Genomic DNA, 22,734 nt, shown 5'->3' with positions numbered 1-22,734 from the left:
AAAACAAACAAACAAACAAACAAACAAAAAACATTTAACGTGATATCTACTCTCTTAAAATAATTTAAGTGTATAATACAGTATTGTTAGCTATAGGCACTATGCTATCCAACAGATCTCTAGAACATATTCATCTTGCATAACAGAAAATTTATACCAAATGAACAACTCCCTACTTCCCCCTTCCCCAGTCCCTGTTAACCACAGTTCTACTCTCTGCTTCTATGATTTTGATGATTTTAGATACTGCATGTAAGTGGATTCATGTAGTACTTGTTCTTCTGTGACTGGCTTATTTCACTTAGCATAGTGTCCTTCAGGTTCATCCATGTTGTTGCAAATGGGCAGATTTCCTCTTTTAAGGCTGAATAATGTTCATATATAAATAGATAAAGAAAGTACATATAACACATTTTCTTTGTTTATTTATCTTTGATGGATATGTGGGTTGTTTACATAACTTGGCTATTGTGGCTAGTGCTGTGGGGAACATCAGAATGCAGGTATCACTTTGAGATACTGATTTCCATTCTTTTGATTATACACCCAGAAATGAAATTGCTGGATCATATAGTCTTTAAATTTTTTTGTGAACTTCCATACTGTTTTTGTAGGGACTGCACCATTTCACATTCTCACCAACAGTGTACAAGGGTTCAACTTTTCCACATCCTCACCAATACTTAATTATTTTTGTTTCTTATAATAACCACCCTAACTGGTATGAAGTGATAACTCACTGTGGTTTTGATTTGCATTTCTCTGATGATTAGTGATGTTGAGCATTTTTTCATATACATGTTGGCCATTTGAAGGAGAGATCATTGGGAAGAATCAGATAAGTACAATCAAGGTGTTGCAAGTCTTGATTATGCAGAGACATTAATCAAATATCATGGGAACTCCAATCATCAAGTTCCAATCTTCCCTCCACCCCAAAAAAGAACAGGTAAGGATTATCCTACTTATGTTTGTGCAATAATTAATTTAACCATTCTCCTTCTAACGGGCAAATTGTGTCCCTTTTGTTGCTATAATTAAATAAGACTGAAATCAACATCTTTGAAAATAAAATCTTGGGCAAATGTGCATCCTTTCTCATCAGAAATACATAGTAAAATGCAAACTTAATTAAAGGGGGCAGAGTGTGAAGACTGAAAATTTTTACAAATATTGCTGAACTTCTGCTTCCAAAATGCCATACCAATTTAGTCTCTCACATTAATGTGTGTGAATGCTTTACATTCTTATAGGCACTTTATTCATCAGTCTTAAATTTTAATCAACCTTTAGGGTGAAAGATAAAGTCTCATTATTATTTTAAGTTGTACTTTCTTTCTAAAAAATAACTTGACTATAACATTAAATTAATTCCTTACCTATATAGAGCTGAATTTCTGCATTAATGTTTTGAGTACATTACTCAGATTCTTTTGGGCATACTTTACTTTGAAATATCAGTAAGACCTCCCTCCTTTACTTTGAAAAAGCAAGAAGTTGCCCTGGCTGGTGGCTGGTTTGGCTCAGCGGTTAGAGCATCAGCCTGCTGACCAAAGAGTCAAGGGTTCGATTCAGGTCAAAGGCATGTACCTTGGTTGCAGTTTGGCCCTGGTCCGGGTCGTGCAGGAGGCAACCAATTGATGTGTCTCTCTCACATCTATGTTTTTTTTTTCTCTCTATATTTTTCCCTCCCACTCTGTCTGAAAATAAATGGAAAAATATCCTCAGGTGAGGATGTAAAAAATAGAAGAAGAAAAGACTTGATCAGATTGATCAGTTGCTGTGAAGATCTGAGGTCAGAGCAATTGCGAGTCCATGAGAGAAACCATACGTAAAACCTCATCCAGAGAACCCAGGGCAGGCTGGTGGTCAGCATTCTGGGTCTAGAGTTCAGCATAAGGTGGAGAAGGGATCATAAGTAGAGAAGGTAGGGAATCTGGATTGAAGGTCTAAGACAACTTCTGTGAATAGGCTTGGGAAATTTCTGAATTGTCACTACCAGCAGGAAGATGTGAGGTGGTCTGAATGGGCAGTTTTACTTGATGAAAGAACTACAGGCATGCCAAACACCCTGCCCTTCCTTAAAAATCCTTCTTGCCTACCATCAGACAGACTATAGAGAGCATCAAGTAATGCTGGATGCTGGGAGAACTGCATCTCTTGGCTACTCTGGTAGTTTACTGCCTCCTTACCAGTGTTCCTGGCTGGAAGTTATATTGATAGCTGCTGAAGATTTTTCTTTCTACCCCATGTACATTGCCCTCCTCCACTGAGTTTGGGGCAATGTGAGTGGGTAGGTTTAGTAAGTGATGACAGATGAGATAGGCCAGGAGTACCAGTGAGCAGTGGGAGGGGGCCTCCAACTACAAGAAGGGGGAAATTGAGGGAAGATGTCCTGAGGCTAAATACCTCAGTGACTCTGCTGATAAGGGGCTGAGTGTGGACATGTTTGGGAAAAGGTGATCCAGCTGGTAACCCCAGCTGAGACTGTCCTCCATGGTTCCTGAGTTTTTGGCACACTGGATGGCAGATGTCCTGTGGTTGTGTTTGGTGGCCTGTATTGCCACCAGATATATCTTGGAACAGCAGGTTGACTCAAAATACAAACATTTACAAAGTGGATGGAGAACTCATGGAGATGGCAGTTTCTTTTTACTTTTTATTATAATGATAATTATCATTCTTATATGCTATACACTTTATTATCTAGGTAATAACCTAGACTTATGGACTTAAAAAATTCTGAGTCCTGGCTGGTGTTTCCCAATGGTTAGAGTGTCAGCCCACACACCGAAGGGTCACGGGTTCAATTCCTGATCAAGGCCAGTACCTGGGTTTCAGGTTTGATCCTAGCCCCAATGGGGCACATTCAGAAGGCAACCAATTGATGTGTCTTTCTCACATCAATGTTTTTCTCTTTCTCTCTCCCTGTCCCTCCCTTCCTTCTATTCTCTCTAAAAATCAATGGAAAAAATATCAGGTGAGGATTAACAACAACAAAAATTCTGTGACAGCCATTCTCAAAGCTCTCATATGACTTGTTGTACAATGTAAATCACTATTCACTGTGGGAGTTTACTGCAGAGTATAAAGATGATGTACGTTTCTAAGGTTTCATGGATTGCGTAAGTGGCAACTGAGTCAGACTAATATGCAGTGAAAGAGAAAAAATATGTTTTATTTCCCTTTATAATCACAACAAATATAATCCCGGGCAACCACTGATCTATACTATAAAAATTGGTATATTCTCCCTGTAGCAGCTTTTATTTTGATTGCTGCTTTACCTTTTCCACTAATCATAACCCAAAGATTATTCCTTGCCTATCCTTCCACAATAACATAAGCAATACTTTCATATCCCATCACCTCTGTATACCTCTGCATTTTATTTTAAATCACTGTTATCTATCAAAAGTGGATTATTATTAACAGGTAGCCCAATAAACTGCACTATACCTCAGAAATGCTGCCCTATAAAGAGAGCAGAACTGGACATTGATAGACACTAATAATTGTACAAGAAGTTGCACCCTCCCTGTTTATTTAGAATCTTTTATTTTGAAATAACTTTATACTTACATGGAAATCATAAAAATACTACAGAAAGTCCCTGTGGCTCTTACATTATCTTCAGCCACAGAAATCTGTTTACATTGTGATAGTATATTTACCAAACTCAGAAATTGAAATTAGTATAGTAGTATTAAATTATAATCAAATCTGGATATTACCAAATTCAAACAAACATGAAATCGGTGCTTTTTGTTTGTTTGTTTTTGCTTTGATATATAGCTAAATACACTTTTATCACACAAATAAATTGGTGTAACTACTACCAGAATAAGGACACAGAATTTTCCCAAAACTCCAAAGAAACCCCCTACTGTGCCTCCTTTGTAATCACATCAAATGTAAATCCTGGCCATTATTGATCTATTCTGCATTAGTATAAAATTTTTTCCATTTGAAAATGTTATACAAATGGAATTTAAAATTATGTAACTATCTCCCTGGCCAGTTTGGCTCAGCCATTAGAGCGTCCGCCTGCCGTCCGGAGAGACCCGGGTTCGGTTCCCGCTAAGGGCATGTACCTTGGTTGCAGTTTGTCCCCGGCCCTGGTTGGTCGTGCGGGTGGCAGCCACTCGATGTGTCCCTTTCACATTGATGTTTCCCTCTCTCTCTCTCCCTCTCTCTCCCTCCCACTCTGTCTGCACAAAAGATGGAAAAATGTCCTCGGGTGAGGATAAAAAAAAAAAAAAAATTATGTAACTCTATGGGATTGGCTTTTTACTTAGCATAATGCACTTGAGATCCACCCAAGTTGTGAGTATAAATAGTTTATCCTTTTTGACTGCTGAGTAGTATAGTATTCCCTTGCATGGCTATAACAACAGTTTGTTTATTCATTCATTCATTGAAGGAGACTTGCAGTGTCTCCAGTTGAAGATATTACAAATAAAATTGTTATGTACATCTGTGTATGGTATTTTGTGTGAACATATATTTTCATTTCTCTAGGGTATATTCCAAGAAGGGGGCTGTTCTATCATATGGTAAGTATATATTTAACATGATAAGGAATTGGTAAATTGATTTCTAGAGATCCTGGATCATTTGACATTTTTATCATCAATGAATGACAAATCCAGTTGATACACACCCTATTAGCACTTGATATATTCAGTAATTCTTATTTTACCCATTCTAATAGGTATGTAGTATGTCACTGTGGCTTAAAACTGCATTATACTAATGAAAAATTATTGTGAATATTCTTTCATCACCTTATTTACTATCCAGATATCCTCTCTGGCGAACTGTGGTTTCAAGCCTTATGCCCATTTTCTAATTGGACTATTTGCTTCTTACTGTTAAATTTAGATTTTTTTTGATGTTTTCTTTTAAGGATCTAAGTCAAATCTAAGAAATCCTCAAGATGGACATGAGCTATATACCCTGAAGTTGGGTTGATTCTGTAGCCTGCAATACAAGGCATATGACAAGATCAATGGAGGAAAAATTTTAAAGTACTGCTTTGTTGCATGGATCCGAGAAACACCACAGACCAGTTGCCAGTATCCATGGGGTTATATAAAGACAGCACATCTGAAACCTCTTTAAAGGTAAGTACTAACTGTTATTATTACTTTAATAGAATATAGTGTATGGGCTAGAAAGAGAACAGTGAATATCAGAGTAAATCATACACAGAAAGGCTAGTTTTCTAGAAACTTTTCAGATTGTGTGTATACGCACACACACACACACACTCATATACACTCATACACACACACACACACACACACACACACACACACAATCAATAGATATTTCTGTAAGAGCATTCATGCAGAGACTTTCTAACCAAGAAAGTGACTTTGTCCATCCAATTCCTTTTTTTCAAATATGAAATGAATGCCCATTACGAATGTAAACATGCTGATTTGCAAAAGAGTAACAAAAAATACAAGGACCACTTCTTTGTGACCTTCTGGAATGCTACTGAACACATGTAACTGGTCTTTTGCCTTACCTTGGAGGGTGTGGATTCTACTAAGCATGTCTATAGCTTTGTCAGTAAGTTGGATGTCACTAGCAGTGAAAATTTGAATGAGAGCAGGGGTTGCCCAAGACGAGTCTCCTGATGACTCTGCTTGGCATGATCTTCATGAAGGGCAACTGCCATACTAAGGAAGGAATCTAGGAATTTTTGAATATAATGGGGGTTAAGGCTGAGAGGAAATAGGAGTCCAGAAAGTTTATTAGCAGAGGTTTGGTGGAGGAAAAGTACCCGGAGTACCACCAGGTACCTGACAGTGATCCTCCACACTACTAATTCCTGTGGAGTCCAAGAACCCATGCTGAAACTAGAAAGGTGAATGTTCTGGAGGTTTGGGCACAGTCACTTGTACTATTTACAGTTCCTTCTCATACCAGTATGAAGAGGCTGAGTGAATTATACTGAGGGCTGGTACTACTGCCATGAATAACACATGTTCTGGGGACATATCCAGTTTCTTCTCCGCCCATAGTGAGTGAACTTGTTTCTGTAGTTTGTGGTTGAAGAGAGCAGTCAGTGTTATAAGTAGTGCAAAATTGGTATTGGGCTGGATTGGATATAATGTATATTGTTTTGTCTTCCTGTTTTATGTGGTATCTTGGAGATTTACCTCTTTCTTTCTTTCTTTCGTTCTTTCTTTCTTTCTCTCCTTCCTTCCTTCTTTCTTTTCTTCCTTCCTTCTTTCTTTTTGCTGCTTTCTGTCTCTAGTTTTAAATTCTTTCTTAATTTCTTTTATTCTTTTTAATTAATTTCTAAATATTGTCCTTTTAAAATAGTTTCAGAATATCAGTTTATGAATCAGAATTGGTTATGCACTCATTGTTCTGTATCAGGTTTAATAGTAGGAGCTATGTAATTTGAAAAGAAAATTAGAAAATTTTCCAACATATCTTATCATATGGAACAAGATATCACTGCATTGAATATGTATTTCTTTGGAAATATGAAAGAACTGAGTAGTAAAATTGTTGGGATTTAAAAACAAATAATGCGAAAGACGGTCTACTCATGGCATTCCTAATTGTTACTTTCAGTCCATCATTTTGTAAAATTACAAGATGCATCCAGAGTTAGGACATACCTTTCTTCAAAAAGGATTATTGCAAAGATGGAAAGGGATGTTTTAAATGGGAGGAGGGGAACTATTTTAATAAAGAGAACCTGTGACCATATATCTGCAAGAATTTCAAGCTTTAGGCAACAAGAGTTGGTCTTTTGTAGAAAGGAGTCAACAAGTCTAGAAAGAAACAGGTGTGAGGAAGTGGGATGGAAGGATGGTGTGATTGGACAATAAATCGGAGAATGTTTTACCCTAGGCCAGCCTATTCTCAAGAGGAGTTGTATGCTGGCTCATGTCATAGTAGGCCAAAGTTCAGGGGCCTGGAGGAAGAAGAGAAGCTTAACCAAAGATTGGCTAACAAGCATGTTGTTTCAACTAGTCAGTGGGGACACACAGGTTAGCTCATTCCTTATGAGGCAAAGAATGGGATTTTTGCAGATCTGTGTCTGGCCTTGTCAAGTAAATAAAGGACTATTCATGAGTCTTACCTAAGTCATATGATGAAGAGTGATTTTTGCAGTAAACCTTTTTCTGCAACACAAAACTGGGTGGTTTCTTAATATTCACCATTTTCTAGGACCACAGGGCACAGGTAAAATTCAACACTATCATATAGGAAAGAAAAAAAGTTTTATTATTGAATAAGCACTAAACTGGAATATGATGTGCATTACAGGCAAGCAACTAAAGAAATAGCAAAGTCAAGAAGAAATCTTACACTTTTATGTAGTCAAGAAGAAACAATCCAGTGTCTGATTTAAGATGGCAGCTGGCAGGACTAGAGGGAGGGTGAGTGTGTGAGAGAGTGAGAAAGTGTGTGAGAGTGTGAGTGGACATATAGGTGGATGACCAAACCCTAGCAGTGCAGAGTCACGGAGCAGAAAGATCCTGTGCTGTGGACAGGAGCAGCCTGCTACCATGGTAAGTGGCCCTTCAGGACACTTCTCTCTGATCCACGGGGAGGTCCCACCATTTTGGAAGATCCCAGGTCTTCCCTGGGAAGAGGCAGTAGGAGCTGCTAGGGCCCAGCAACCTGAGTCCACCAGCACACCTCGCACCATTGGACAAGTGGACACTCTGTGTTAACACAGACCAATGCACAGTAGTGGAGCTCCCAAGGTGCTGGTCACGGAAGCCACAGACAGCTGGGAACCTAGCACCATCCCCCATAATAGCAGCCCGATCAGAGTCAAGATATACCCCCAGCAACAGAGGCTAGGGGGCAGACATCCTATCCCCAGGCAACAGAAGAACAGAGCAGCAGCTGAGACCCATCCCCAAAAACTACAGCAAAAGCTGAGCAGGAGTTGACCCCACAGAGCAGCAGTACTCCCCAGACAACAGCAGCAGGAGCTGGGGCTCCACAGAGGCCTGTGTGGTCCAATAGCCCACAACAGGAGTGAGAAGCCTGAGCCGAAGAGAGACTTGTGGGATCCAGCTGCCAGCCCTCAGGAACTGCAGGGTGCTGGGGCACCAGAGAGGCCTGTGAAACCCAGGAAGGACAGTGTGATCCAGTTACTCCCGGGACCTGCAGGGTGCTGAAGGACCAGAGAGGCCTGTGTGACCCAGCAGGGACTGTGCAATCTAGATATCTGCTGGACCTGCATGGTACTGAAGCACCAGAGAGGACTGTGTTACCCAGTAGCCCATAACATAGACATAGAGCCTGGTCACCAAAGTGACTGTGCAATCCAGTTACCCACAGGACCTGCAGGGTGCAGGGGCACCAGAAAGGCCTGTGCTAACCAGCTGCGCACAAGATAGGCATAGAAAATGTAAAAATGGAAGCAGAGCAAATAGAAACTACGCAGATGATCTCCCAGGACTAAATGGGAATTACAACAAAAATAAGACAAAACCTCAGAAAAAAGCAACAGAAAAGAAGCAGGACAGGAAGATGTAACCAGGAACACTGGTAAAATCTGTGGAGACATGAGAGGGTGGCCGGCTGGGAGCCCACGGACAGCAGCAGTCTTAGCTGTGAGCAGTGCCCTTGGGGAATAAAAACCAAGCCCGATCCACAGCACAGAGAGCCAGGACAGAGCACTAAAATAGCCACAGCCTCTCATCTGGGGGCTATGGCAGAGGCAGGGAAGACTGACTGGAACTCTGTGGGGGCACCCGGGTTTAGGAGGGCACTCAGAGTTGTTGTTGAGTTGCGGCCACATAGGAGGGTGGCCAGTGTGCTCCTTCACCAAGCTGTGGGGGGAAGTAGCAGCCACCCACACTGCCCAACTCAGAGATTCAGCCTTTTCCAGGTGAGGCAAAGAAATGCAAATTAAGGCTCATTAATAATCAGCATCTATCTCACCCTCTGAAAATCCTCTTTTTTTATTAATTAATTTTTGTTACAGATGTTTCTCCTTTTACCCCCACTGATTCTCCCCTGCCACTCCCTTCCTGCCATGTCCCCAGCTTTGTTGTCCATGTCCATTGTTCATGCATACATGCATATAAGTTCTGCGGTTTATCTCTCCCCCACTACTCCCTCTTCTGGGGATTATCAATCTGTACCCCACTTCCACGTCTCTGGGACTACCCCATTCCTCAGACTGTTATGTTCATTAATTCCACAAATAAGTGAGATCATATAATACTTGTCTTTCTCTGTTTGGCTTGTTTCACTTAGGATGATACTTTCCAGGTCCCTCCATGTAGTCTCAAAGGATAAGAGATCTTTTTTTCTTACAGCTGTGTAGTACTCCATTGTGTATATGTACCAAGGCTTTTTTAGTCATTCGTATACTGATGGACACTTTGGCTGTTTCCAGATCTTAGCTATTGTAAATAGTGCTGCTACAAACATAGGGGTACATATATACCTTCTGATTGGTGTATCAGGCTTCTTAGAGTATATTCCTAGAAGTGGGATCACTGGGTCAAATGGCAGTTCCATTTTTAATTTTTTGAGGTAACACCATATTGTTTTCCATAGTGGCTGCACCAGTCTGCATTCCTACCAGCAGTGTACTATAGTCCCCTTTTCCCCACACCCGCACCAACACTTGTTGTTTGATGATTTGTTGATGGCGGCCATTCTGACAGGTGTGAGGTGGTACCTCATTGTTGTTTTAATTTGCATCTCTGTGATGATTAATGATGTTGAGCATTTCTTCATATGTATTTTAGCCATTTGTATGTCCTGTTTGGAGAGGTGTCTATTTAGTTCCTCTGCCCATTTTGTAATTGGGGCCTTTGTCTTCCTTTTGTTGAGTTGTATGAGCACTATATATATTGGAAATTAACCCCTTATCTGATATATTATTGGTAATTATGCTCTCCCATACAGTGGGTAGCCTTTCTCTTTTGATGATTGCATCTTTCACTGCGCAGAAGCTTTTGAGATTGATGTAGTCCCATGTGTTCATTTTCTCCTTTGTTTCTGTTGCCTTAGGTGATGTATCAGTGAAAATTCTGCTGCGTATAATGTCTGAAATTTTGTTGCCTACATTTTCTTCTAGGATTTTTATGGATTCATGAGTCACATTTAAGTCTTTTATCCATTTTGAGTTTATTCTTGTGTAGGGTGTAGGTTGATGGTCTAGTTTTATTTTTCTGCATGTAGCTGCCCAATTTTCCCAACACCATTTATTAAAGAGGCTGTCCTTACTCCACTGTATGCTCTTGCCACCTTTGTCAAATATTAATTGAGCATATTGCCTTGGGTCCATTCCTGGGTTCTCTGTTCTGTTCCACTGGTCTATATGCCTGTTCTTATGCCAGTACCAGGCTGTTTTGATTACAGTGTGTTTGTAGTATAACCTGAAATCTGGTAATGTGTTCTCTCCAACTTTGTTCTTCTTTTTCAAGATTGCTGTGGCTATTCGAGGACTGTTTTGGTTCCATATGAACTTTTGAAGTACTTGTTCTAATTCTGTGAAGTATGCCATTGGTATTTTGATGGGGATTGCATTGAATCTATAGATTTCTTTGGGTAATATGGACATTTTTAATGATGTTAATTCTTCCAATCCATGAACAGGGCATGTTCTTCCACTTTTTGATATCTTCCTCTATTTCTTTTTTCAATGACCTGTAGTTTTCTGCGAATATGTCCTTTATTTCTTTGGTTAAGTTTATTCCTAGGTATCTTATTTTTTTTGCCACAATGTTAAATGGGATTGTTTTCTCAGTTTCTCTTTCTGTGAGGTCATCATTGGTGTATAAGAATGCCATCGATTTCTTGAGGTTAATTTTGTATCCTGCTAGTTTTCCAAATTCATTTATTAAGTCTAGTAAATTTTTGATGGAGTCTTTGGGGTTTTAAATGTATACTATCATGTCATCTGCAAATAATGCAGTTTCACTTCCTCCTTTCCTATTTGGATCCCTTTTATTTTTTCTTCCTGTCTGATTGATGTGGCTAAGACTTCCACTACTATGTTTAATAAGAGTGGTGAAAGTGAGCATCCTTGCCTTGTTCCTGTTCTTAAGAGAAATGCTTTTAGTTTTTGAGTATGATGTTGGCTGTAGGTCTTTCATATATGGCCTTTATTATGTCTAGATGTGATCCCTCTATTCTTACATTGCTGAGCATTTTTATCAGAAATGGATGCTGGATTTTGTCGAAGGCTTTTGACATCTATTGATGTGATCATGTGGTTTTTTTTCTTCATTTTGTTTATGTGGTGTATCACATTTATTGATTTGCGAATATTGTACCAGCCTTGCATCCCTGGGATGAATCCCACTTGATCATGGTGGGTAATTTTTTTGGTGTATTGCTGGATCCGATTTGCTAGTATTTTGTTCAGAATTTTGGCATCTATGTTCATCAGGGATATTGGTCTGTAGTTTTCTTTCTTTTTTGTGTCTTTGAAAATCCTCTTATGCAGAACATCAGGGGTACATTCCAAGGCACTGAGTAACTGAGAATACTCGCCACCGGAAAATGCTAGAGGATTACTGAACCTTTTCTGGGCTTGCAAATCTACCAGGAAAGTAAGACTTGACAGTGGTGTTCAACATGGGCCCACCCAGGCTCATCCAAACCGAATAGAGGGAGCCACAAAGAGCAGAACACCAACACCCACAGGGAAATATTGGCAGGCTCCAAAACCCACTGAGATAGCCAAAATGGTGAAACAAAGAAACATATCCCAAATGAAAGAGCAAGAGACCTCTATCAAAGACGAGATAAAGGAAATGCAGCTAAACAAATTATCAGAGGTAGAGTTCAGAGCCATGATCTTGAGGAAGCTCAACAGCATGAGTAAAAACATCAGCACCCTGAGTAAAGATATAGAAACATTGAAAACCAACCAAGTGGAAATGAAGACTGACATAGCCTAAATTAAGAATACATTGGAAAGACTAACCAGCAGAGTAGAGGAAGCTGAGGAATGAATCAGTGAATTAGAAACGGGAGAAGAAAATCAAGCAATCAGAAAACAAAAATAAAATAAAATAAAAAACAAAACAAAACAGGAAGATAGCTTAAGAGAACTGTGGGACAACGGGAAAGTAGTAACATTTGCATCATAAAAGTCCCCAAAGAGGAAGAAAATGGGCAAGGATTAGAGAATATATTTGAAGAAATATTGACAGAAAATTTTCCTAACTTGGTGAAGGAAGAAGGCATTTAAGTTCCAGAAGCACAGAAAGCCCCAAATAAGAAGAACCCACAAAGGCCCACACCAACACACACAGTAATTAAAATGTCAAAAATTAAAGAAAAAGAGAGAATCTTAAAGGTAGCAAGAGATAAGCAACAGGTTACCTACAAAGGAAACCCCATAAGTCTCTCAGCTGACTTCTCAACAGAAACACTAAGGCCAGAAGGAAGTGGCATGAAGTAATCAAGGTCATGGAAAACAAGGATCTGAATTCAAGACTACTCTATCCAGCAAGGCTATCATTCAAAATAGAAGGTCAAATAAAGAGCTTTCCACACCATGAAAAAAAAAAAAAAAAAAAAAAAGGCTAAGGAAATATATTAATACGAAACCAGCACTGCAACATATACTAAAAGGACTCCTATGATTAGTAGAAGAAATAGGAAGAAAACTAGAACCACACCAAAAAAAAAAATGGCAATGAATAAGTACATATCAATTATCACCTTCAATATGAATGGTTTGAATGCTCCCATAAAAAGATACAGAGTAGCTGATTGGATAAGAAAGCATGACTCACATATATGTTTTTTACAAGAGACCCACTTCACAACAAAATACAGACATAGGTTGAAAGTGGAGGGATGTAAAATATTCTTTCAAGCAAACGGAAAGCAAAAAATAACTGGGGTAGCAATACTCATATTTGATAAAGTAGATTTCAAAATGAAGGCCATAACTAGAGACAAAGAAGGCCACTACATAATATTGAAAGAATCTATCCAACAGGAAGATATAACCTTGATAAACATATATGCACCCAATATAGGAGCACCAACATGTATTAAAAATCTCATGGAGGATTTCAAAGGAGAAATCAACAGCAATACAATTATAGCAGGGGACTTCAATACCCCGCTGATATCACTGGATAGATCTTCTAGCCAAAAATTTAACAAAGAAACACAGACTCTAAATAAAGCGCTGGATCAAATGGATTTAATAGATATCTACAGGGAATTCGGCCCCAAAACTACAGAATTCACATTCTTCACAAGTGCACATGGGACATTCTCAAAGATCGACCACATGTTAGGCACAAAGTACATCTCTACAAGTTCAAGAAGATTGAAATCATATCAAGCATCTTCTCAGATCACAATGGCATGCAACTAGAAATCAATTGCAACAAGAACATGCAAAGATAATTGAAAAAAAAGGAGGCTAAATAGCATGCTATTGAACAATGAATGGGTTACAATGAAGATCAAGGGAGAAATTAAAAATTTCCTGGAAACCAACAAAATGAACACACAACAACACAAAATCTATGGGATGCAGCAAAAGCAATTCTGAGAGGGAAGTTCATAGTACTACAGGCCTACCTCAAGAAATAAGAAAAATTTGTAACAGACTATATAACTTCATAACTTAAAGAACTAGAAAGCAAACAAAAAGAAAACCCCAGAGCAAGTACAAGGAAGGAAATAGTAAAGATCAGAGCAGAAATAAATGACATGGAGACCAAAAAAAAAAAAAAAAAAAAAAAATTCAAAGGATCAATGAAACAAAGAGCTGGTTCTTTGAAAAAATAAACAAGATTGATGAACCCTTAGTTAGACTCACCAGGAAACAAAGAGAGAGAACCTAAATACACAAAATCAGAAATGAAAGAGGAGAAGTAACAACTGACACCACAGAAATACAAAGCATTGTTAACAAATATTATGAATAATTATATGGCAACAAATTTGACAATCTAAGCAAAATGGACAAATTTCTAGAAAGATATAGTCTCCCAAAATTGAATTGGGAAGAGATACAAAACTTGAACAGACCAATAAGAACAAAAGAAATTGAAGATGTAATCAAGACTCTCCTAGAAAACAAAAGCTCAGATCTAGACGGCTTCATGGGGGAGTTTTACCAAACATTTAAAGGAGTAATACCATTCTCCTCAAATTATTTCAAAAAATTCAAGAAGAAAGAAGACGTCCAAACTCGTCTTATAATGCCAGCATAATTCGAATTCCAAAACCAGAAAAAGACACTAGAAAGAAAGAAAACTACAGATCAATATCCGTGATGAACATAGATGCCAGGATCCTGAACAAAATACTAGCAAATCGAATCCAGCAATACATCAAAAAAATTAATCACCATGACCAAGTGGGATTCATCCCAGGGATGCAAGGCTGGTACAATATTGCAAATCAATAAATGTGATACATCACATCAACAAAATGAAAGAAAAAAATCATATGATCATATCAATAGACACTGAAAAAGCATTCGACAAAACCCAGCACCCATTTCTTTCTTCTTTTCTTTTTTTTTATCCTCACCCGAGGACATTTTTCCATTTTTTGTTCAGATAGAGTGGGAGGGAGGGAGAGGAAGAGAGAGGAGAGAGAGGAGAGAGAGAGAAGCATCGATGTGAAAGGGACACATCGAGTGGCTGCCACCCGCTACACCAACCAAGTCCAGGGACAAATTGCAACCGAGGTATGTGCCCTTAGCGGGAACTGAACCCGGGTCTCTCCGGACCACAGGCTGATGCTCTAACTGCTGAGCCAAACTGGACAGGGCGTCCAGGACACATTTCTGATAAAAACTCTCAGCAATCTGGGAATAGAGGGATCATATCTTGACATAATAAAGGCAATATGTGAAAGACACAGAGCTGACATCATACTCAAAGGGCAAAAACTAAAAGCATTTTTTTTAAGAACAGGTACAAGACAGGAATGCCAACCTTTGCCACTCTTATTTAACAGTACTGGAAGTTTTAGCCACAGCAATCAGACAGGAAGGAAAAATTAAAAAGATCCAAATTGGAAAGGAGGAAGTAAAACTGTCATTATTCACAGATAACATGATACTATATGTAGAGAACCCCAAAGACTATCAAAAATTTACTAGACTTAATAAATAAATTTGGCAAAGCAGCAGAATACACAATTAACATCAAGAAATCGATGGTATTCTTGTACACCAATGATGAACTCACAGAAAAAGAAACTACAAAGCAATTCCATTTACCATCGCTGCAAAACAATTAAGATACCTAGGAATAAACTTAACCAAAGAAATAAAGGACGTATTTGCAGAAAACTACAAGTCATTGATAAAAGAAGTGAGAAAGATATAAAAAAGTGGAAGCACATACCTTGTTTATGAATTGGTAGAATTAACATCATTAAAATGTCCATATTACCCAAAGCAATCTATATATTCAGTGCAATCCCCTTCAACATACCAAGGACATACTCCACAGAACTAGAACAAATACTTCAAAAGTTCATATGGAACCAAAAAAAACCTCTAATAGCCACAGCAATCTTGAAAAAAGAAGAATAAAGTAGGAGGGATTACATTACCAGATTTCATTACATTACAAACACACTGTAATCAAACAGCCTAATACTGGCATAAGAACAAGGTATATAGACCAGTGGAATAGAATAGAGAACCCAGAAATGGACCCAAGGCAATATGCTCAATTAATATTTGATAAAGGTGGCAAGAGCATACAGTGGAGGAAAGATAGCCTCTTTAATAAATGGTGTTGGGAAAATTGGACAGCTACATGTAAAAAAATGCAACTAGACCATCAACTTATACCATACACAAGAATAAACTCAAAATGGATAAAAGACTTAAATGTGACTCCATAAAAATCCTAGAAGAAAATGTAGGCAACAAAATTTCAGACATCATATGTAGCAGAATTTTCACTGATACATCACTTAAGGCAACAGAAACAAGGGAGAAAATGAACACATGGAACTACATCATTCTCAAAAGTTTCTGCACAGCAAAAGATACAATCATCAAAACAGGCAACCCACTGTATGAGAGAGCATAATTGCCAATGATATATCAGATAAGGGGTTAATTCCAATATATATAGAGTGCTCATATAACTCAACAAAAGGAAGACAAAGACCCCAATTACAAAATGGGCAGAGGAACTAAATAGACACCTCTCCAAACAGGACATACAAATGGCTAAGAGACATATGAAGAAATGCTCAACATCACTAGTCATCAAAGAGATGCAAATAAAACAACAATTAGGTATCACCTCACACCTGTCAGAATGGCCACCATCAACAAATCATCAAACAACAAGTGTTGGCGAGGGTGTGGGGAAAAGGGGACTCTAGTACACTGCTGGTGGGAATGCAGACTGGTGCAGCCACTATGGAAAACAATATGGTGTTACCTCAAAAAATTAAAAATTGAACTTCCATTTGACCCAGTGATCCCACTTCTAGGAATATACCCTTCAAAGCCTGAAACACCAAGCAGAAAGACTATATGTACCCCCATATTCATAGCAGCATATTTACAATAGGTTAGATCTGGAAACAGCCCAAATGTCCATCAGTAGACGATTGGCTAAAAAAGCCTTGGTACATATACAGAATGGAGTACCCTGCAGCTGTAAGAAAGAAAGATCTCTTATTCTTTGAGACTACACGGAGGGACCTGGACAGTATTATCCTAAGCGAAACAAGCCAAACAGAGAAAGACAAGTATCATATGATCTCACTTATTTGTGGAATATAATGAACATAACTGTCTGAGGAATGGTGTCGTTTCAGAGACATGGAAGTGGAGTACAGAATGACAATCCTCAGGAGAGGGGGTGGTGGGGGAGAGATAAACCACAGAATTTGCATGAATGCATGAACAATGGACTTGGACAACAAAGCTGGGGACATTGGGATGGGGGAGGGGGTGTGGGGAATCAGTGGGGGGGAAAGGAGAAACATCTGTAACAAAAATAAATTAATTAATTAATAAAAATAAAAATAAATAAATAAAGACATTTTATATATACACACACACACACATATATATATATATATATTTTTTTTTTTTTGTTGTTGTTGTTGTTGTTGTTGTTGTTGTTAATCCTCACCTGAGCAAATTTTTCCATTGATTTTTTTTAGATAGAGTGGAGGGAGAGAGGGAGAGAGAGAAACTTCACTGTGAGAGAGACACATTGATTGGTTGCCTTCTGCATGACCCTTACTGGGGCCAGTAATTGAATCTGCAATCCCAGTACATGCCCTTGACTGGGAATTTAACTGGTGACCTTTCGGTCAGTGGACCGATGCTCTAACTGCTAAGCAAAACCAGCCAGGGCTACATTAAAATGTTTTTTAATTTGTATTTATCCTTACAATACCCTTCCTTTGTTACTACAAAATAGTAACACTACAGTTTTAAAAATTATTTTCCCTGCTATTTCTCCCTTTCTTTGGGCAAATTACAGCTATCTAAATATAAAACAAGTCAATAATAAATTACAAAGCAATGCAATTATAGAATTAAATTAGATGGATTGAAATATTTGTACATTACTTGCCTTTGGGGGAAAATCTTCAAGTATATCATACACATGTTAAATGGTTAAAGCAGATTTTTGATAAGCAATGGGCAAAAATTCTTCATCATACATTAATTTTACAAACCTTTATAATGCTTTATTGCTCAAGCTTTCAAATGATTAACTATCTGAATATCATTTAGTAGTTTCTTATAAAATATTACCTAATCTAAGACTAAAGGGGGAGCTTAACTTTAGAGCCTGATAATCTAAATGCTTAATTTAGTGTTTTTGTTGCAGTGCTCAATAAATTTCTCTTGAGTTGTACCTTAGTCACATAAGTAACATAACATTGACATGATGACCCTTCAATAATTGCTCCACCTCCCCAAATAATTTTTTCCAGATGTGAAACACAAAGGCACCTATGGCCACTATCTAGTGTCAAATTTTTATTATGAGGCTTCTGTTGAAGGGTAGAGTTTGACCTTCCAATGTTTAATGCACATGGCTCTAATTGTTTTAAGCCTTGAGGACAATCCCAAGTTATAGACATTTTTGGCATTGGTCCAAATCAATAGTTATATTATTAGAGCATACAATGTGTATCTATCTATCATCTATCTATCTATCTATCTAGACTGGAGAGAACTTGCCTCTCAAATTTAATAGAGTAAACTAGACCTGTCCTCTAAAGTCTCTATTCATAAAAAACTGATTTGTTTGTGTTTTAATTAGATACTTTCTATACTATCCTGTTATCTCTTTCAAAATAGTCATAGTCCCAATACCTACTTGTTCCCTTAAATAGGAATAGTCCTGTAATTTTGAACTCATGATTATATCTTGAATTCATTTTATAACTAATTGCTATGGGACTATATAAGTGAGCACCTCTGAGAGCTTTGTTGGATTTTTATCATTTTTGTTATTATTGTTCCCCCCCCCCCCCAGCATTGAACAGTACAAGCAGTACAATTTCAAATTTTAATAAGTAACCTATTTGTATGTGTGTTGTTTTTTTTTCCCAGTAAAATGGGATGCTTAAAGTACTTGAAATAGCCACTATTATGAACAGGACAGCAAGGCAGTATATGGAATAGTAAGTTGGCTATAACACTTCCTTGCAGTTGAATTCATTATCAATTTCAGTTACTCTAGAAAACTTAATTTTCAGATTCTCAGTGGGAATAACAGTTTCTGTCCTCCTGAGTGGCTGGCTTCAAAAGGGAAGCCTGAATCCATCTAGATTATTCTTTCATGTTGATAGTCATATGGTTGATCATGTTGATAGTCATATGGTTGATCAGTGGCACTTAAAAGTGTCCCTCCAGTGTGGTGACCACCTGTCTTTTATCTGGAACACTTTAATGTCAATGAAATCTTCCAGTTGATTGGGGTGGCAGACTTCTTCCAGAGGGTCCTTTCAGGTCCTTTTGACTTCTTTATGTCTCAAGGTTTCTAATGAAAAGAGAACCACTTATAAATATTAAAATGATTATGAGCCCTGGCTAGCTAGTTTGGTTGGTTAGAGAGACATTCTGACATACCAACGTTGTGGGTTTGATCCCTGGTGAGAGCACGTACACGAATCAACCAATGATGTATCAGTGAAAATGCTGCTGTGTATGATGTCTGAAATTTTGTTGCCTGCATTTTCTTCTAGGATTTCAATCCCCAGAAGAGGGAGTGGGGGGGTGTAGAGACAAACCACAGAACTTATATGCATGTATGCATGACCAATGGACATGGACAACAAATCTGGGGACAGGGCAGGGAGGGAGGGGGAGGAGGGTGTCAATGGGGGGAAAAAGGAGAAACATTTGTAACGAAAAAAAAAAGAAAGAAAGAAGAAAGAAAGATGTTAATTCTTCCAATCCATGAACAGGGTATGTACACAAAAATAAACTCAAAATGGATAAAACACTTAAATGTGACCCATGAATCCATAAAAATTCTAGAAGAAAATGTAGGCAACAAAATTTCAGACATCACACGGAGCAGAATTTTCACTGATACATCACCTAAGGCAACAGAAACAAAGGAAAAAAATGAACACGTGGGACTACATCAAACTAAAAAGCTTCTGCACAGCAAAAGAAACAATCATCAAAATGGAAAGGCAACCCACTGTATGGGAGAACATCATTGCCAATGATGTATCAGATAAGGAGTTAATTTCCAATATATATAGAGTGCTCATACAACTCAACAAAAGGAAGACAAAGAACCCAATTACAAAATGGACAGAGGAGCTAAATAGACACCTCTCCAAACAGGACATACAAATGGCCAAGAGACATATGAAGAAATGCTCAACATCACTAATCATCAGAGAGATGCAAATTAAAACAACAATGAGGTATCACCTCACACCTGTCAGAATGGCCGCCATCAACAAATCATCAAACAATAATTGTTGGCGAGGGTGTGGAGAAAAGGGGACTCTAATATACTGCTGGTGGGAATGCAGACTGGTGCAGCCACTATGGAAAACAATATGGTGTTACCTCAAAAAATTAAAAATTGAACTTCCATTTGACCCAGTGATCCCACTTCTAGGAATATACCCTAAGAAGCCTGAAACACCAATCAGGAAGAATATATGTACCCCCATGTTCATAGCAGCACTATTTACAATAGCTAAGATCTGGAAACAGCCCAAGTGTCCATCAGTAGACGAATTAATAACAAAGCTGTGGTACATATACACAATGGAGTACTATGCAGCAGTAAGAAAGAAAGATCTCTTATCCTTTGAGACGACATGGAGGGACCTGGAAAGTATTATCCTAAGTGAAATAAGCCAAGCAGAAAAAGACAAATACCACATGATCTCACGTATTTGTGGAATATAATGAACATAACAGTCTGAGGAATACGGTAGACCCAGAAACATGGAAGTAGGGCACAGACTGACATCCCTCAGAAGAGGGGGTGTGGGGGTGGGAAGAAATAAACCACAGAACTTATATGCATGTACGCATGACCAATGGACACGGACAACTAAGCCGGGGACGGGGCAGGGGTGGGGTGGGGAGGAGGGTGCCAATGGGGTAAAAAAGGTGAAATATCTGTAACAAAAAAATAAATAAAAAATTTAAAAAAAAAGAAAGAAAGAGAGAAGAATCAACCAATGAATACATAAATAAATAGAATAACAAATCGTTATTTCTCTCTCTCTCTCTCCTTCCCTCCCTTTCTTCCTCTCTCTCTCTCTCCAATTAATAAATAATTTGAAAAAAAACAGATAAAATAATTATGAGAGAAATCAGTTAAAATAGGCATGGGGCATGGTCTCAGACCCAAATTCATAATTCTGCCAAACATAAGTTCAAAGGCCATGATACCACTCTGGCTTAAAGGGATGGCTTTAATTTTAAGCAAGCTAGTGGTAAAATTGGGCCATTTTAACCTAGTAGATTACTATGTCTTATCCAATTATTTTCTAAGCATTTTTATTCCTCTGCTCTATTTGTCCAGAGGACTAAAGATTATGAGTTGTATGATAGTTTACAGGAATCTTTAAACGTTTGCATAATCCCTGGACAACAGTAGAAATAAAATGACATCCTCTATCTAATTTAATATGTTCTGGTATCCCTAAAGTGGGAATTATGTGTATTAAAAAGCCTCGCCATTGTCTACATTTTAAAAATATATTTTAATTCAATTGATTGGGGTTACATTGGTGAATAAAATTACATAGGTTGGACCTATAGGGTGTTATGCTAAGTGAAATAAGCAGTCAGAGAAAGACAAATACCATATATGTGGAATCTAATAAACAAACAAAATAGAAACAGACTTATAGATACAGAACACTGACTGACAGCTTTCAGAGGGGAGGGAACTGGGGGTAGGGCTGGGTGAAATAGTTGATGGCTTTAAGCAAAAAAATAATAATAATAATAAACATTTTTTTGAAAGGAAAAGATTTCAGGCTGTCCAGACATTTTGTATTCCACAGCTAGACAAAATCTCTTACCTTTCATGAGCATTGATTCTTTGAAACCCAATGCCCATCAGGTTTTTGGTAAAGTTGTTCAGGGAGAACTGCCTGTATTTCTTGGGAGTGGGCTATAAAGAATTCTGCTGACAAATAACACATATTTTTAATGACTTTGTCTTTTTGGTAGGCATAGTAAGAATATAGTATCTTTAAAGTTCTTCTTTTGCTCAAATGATTTTGTTGATTACATAACAATAGTAACCAAATAAATAAGACTGGGGTATAGAAATAATTTTGTTAAGTGATCCCCATAACCAGTCATATTTCTTTTATCCTCTTTTAATCTATTTTTATTTAATTTATTTTTATTTATTTATTATTTATTAATTAATTAATCTATTTTTGTTACAGATGTTTCTCGTTTTCCCCCCACTGATTCCCTCCTCCCCCTCCCTCCCCGCCCTGTCCCCAGCTTTGTTGTCCATATCCATTGTTCATGCACACATGCATATAAGTTCTGTGGTATATCTCTCCCCCACCACCCCCTCTTCTGGGGATTGTCAGTCTGTACCCCACTTGCACGTCTCTGGGACAACCCCATTCCTCAGAGTGTTATATTCATTATATTCCACAAATAACTGAGATCATATAATACTTGTCTTTCTCTGTTTGGCTTGTTTTGATTAAGATGACACTTTCCAGGTCCCTCCATGTTGTTTCAAAGGATAAGAGATCTTTCTTACAGCTGCATAGTACTCCATTGTGTATCTGTACCATAGCTTTTTTATCCATTCATCTACTGATGGACATTTGGGCTGTTTCCAGATCTTAGCTATTGTAAATAGTGCTGCTATGAACATGGGGGTACATATATTCGTCCTGATTGGTGTTTCAGGCTTCTTAGGGTATATTCCTAGAAGTGGGATCACTGGGTCAAATGGAAGTTCAATTTTTAATTTTTTGAGGTAACACCATATTGTTTTCCATAGTGGCTGCACCAGTCTGCATTCCCACCAGCAGTGTACTAGAGTCCCCCTTTCTCCACACCCTTGCCAACACTTGTTTGATGATTTGTTGATGGCGGCCATTCTGACAGGTGTGAGGTGATACCTCATTGTTGTTTTAAATTGCATCTCTCTGATGATTAGTGATGTTGAACATTTCCTCATGTGTCTCTTAGCTATTTGTATGTCCTGTTTGGAGAGTTGTCCATTTAGTTCCTCTGCCCATTTTGTAATTGGGTTCTTTGTCTTCCTTTTGTTG

At 38.1% G+C, this 22,734-nt stretch overlaps 1 non-coding gene across 1 annotated transcript; it reads right to left on the bottom strand.

The window, feature by feature from the left end:
• Positions 1-833: 833 nt before the first annotated feature.
• LOC118636813 lies at positions 834-971 on the bottom strand. The gene has a single exon (XR_004960788.1). It is a non-coding gene; the product is annotated as a U8 small nucleolar RNA (small nucleolar RNA).
• Positions 972-22,734: the final 21,763 nt, after the last annotated feature.

Source organism: Molossus molossus, unplaced genomic scaffold, assembly GCF_014108415.1.
Source record: "Molossus molossus isolate mMolMol1 unplaced genomic scaffold, mMolMol1.p scaffold_m16_p_2, whole genome shotgun sequence".
NCBI lineage: Eukaryota > Metazoa > Chordata > Mammalia > Chiroptera > Molossidae > Molossus > Molossus molossus.
This window is presented reverse-complemented; position numbering and strand designations above follow the sequence as displayed.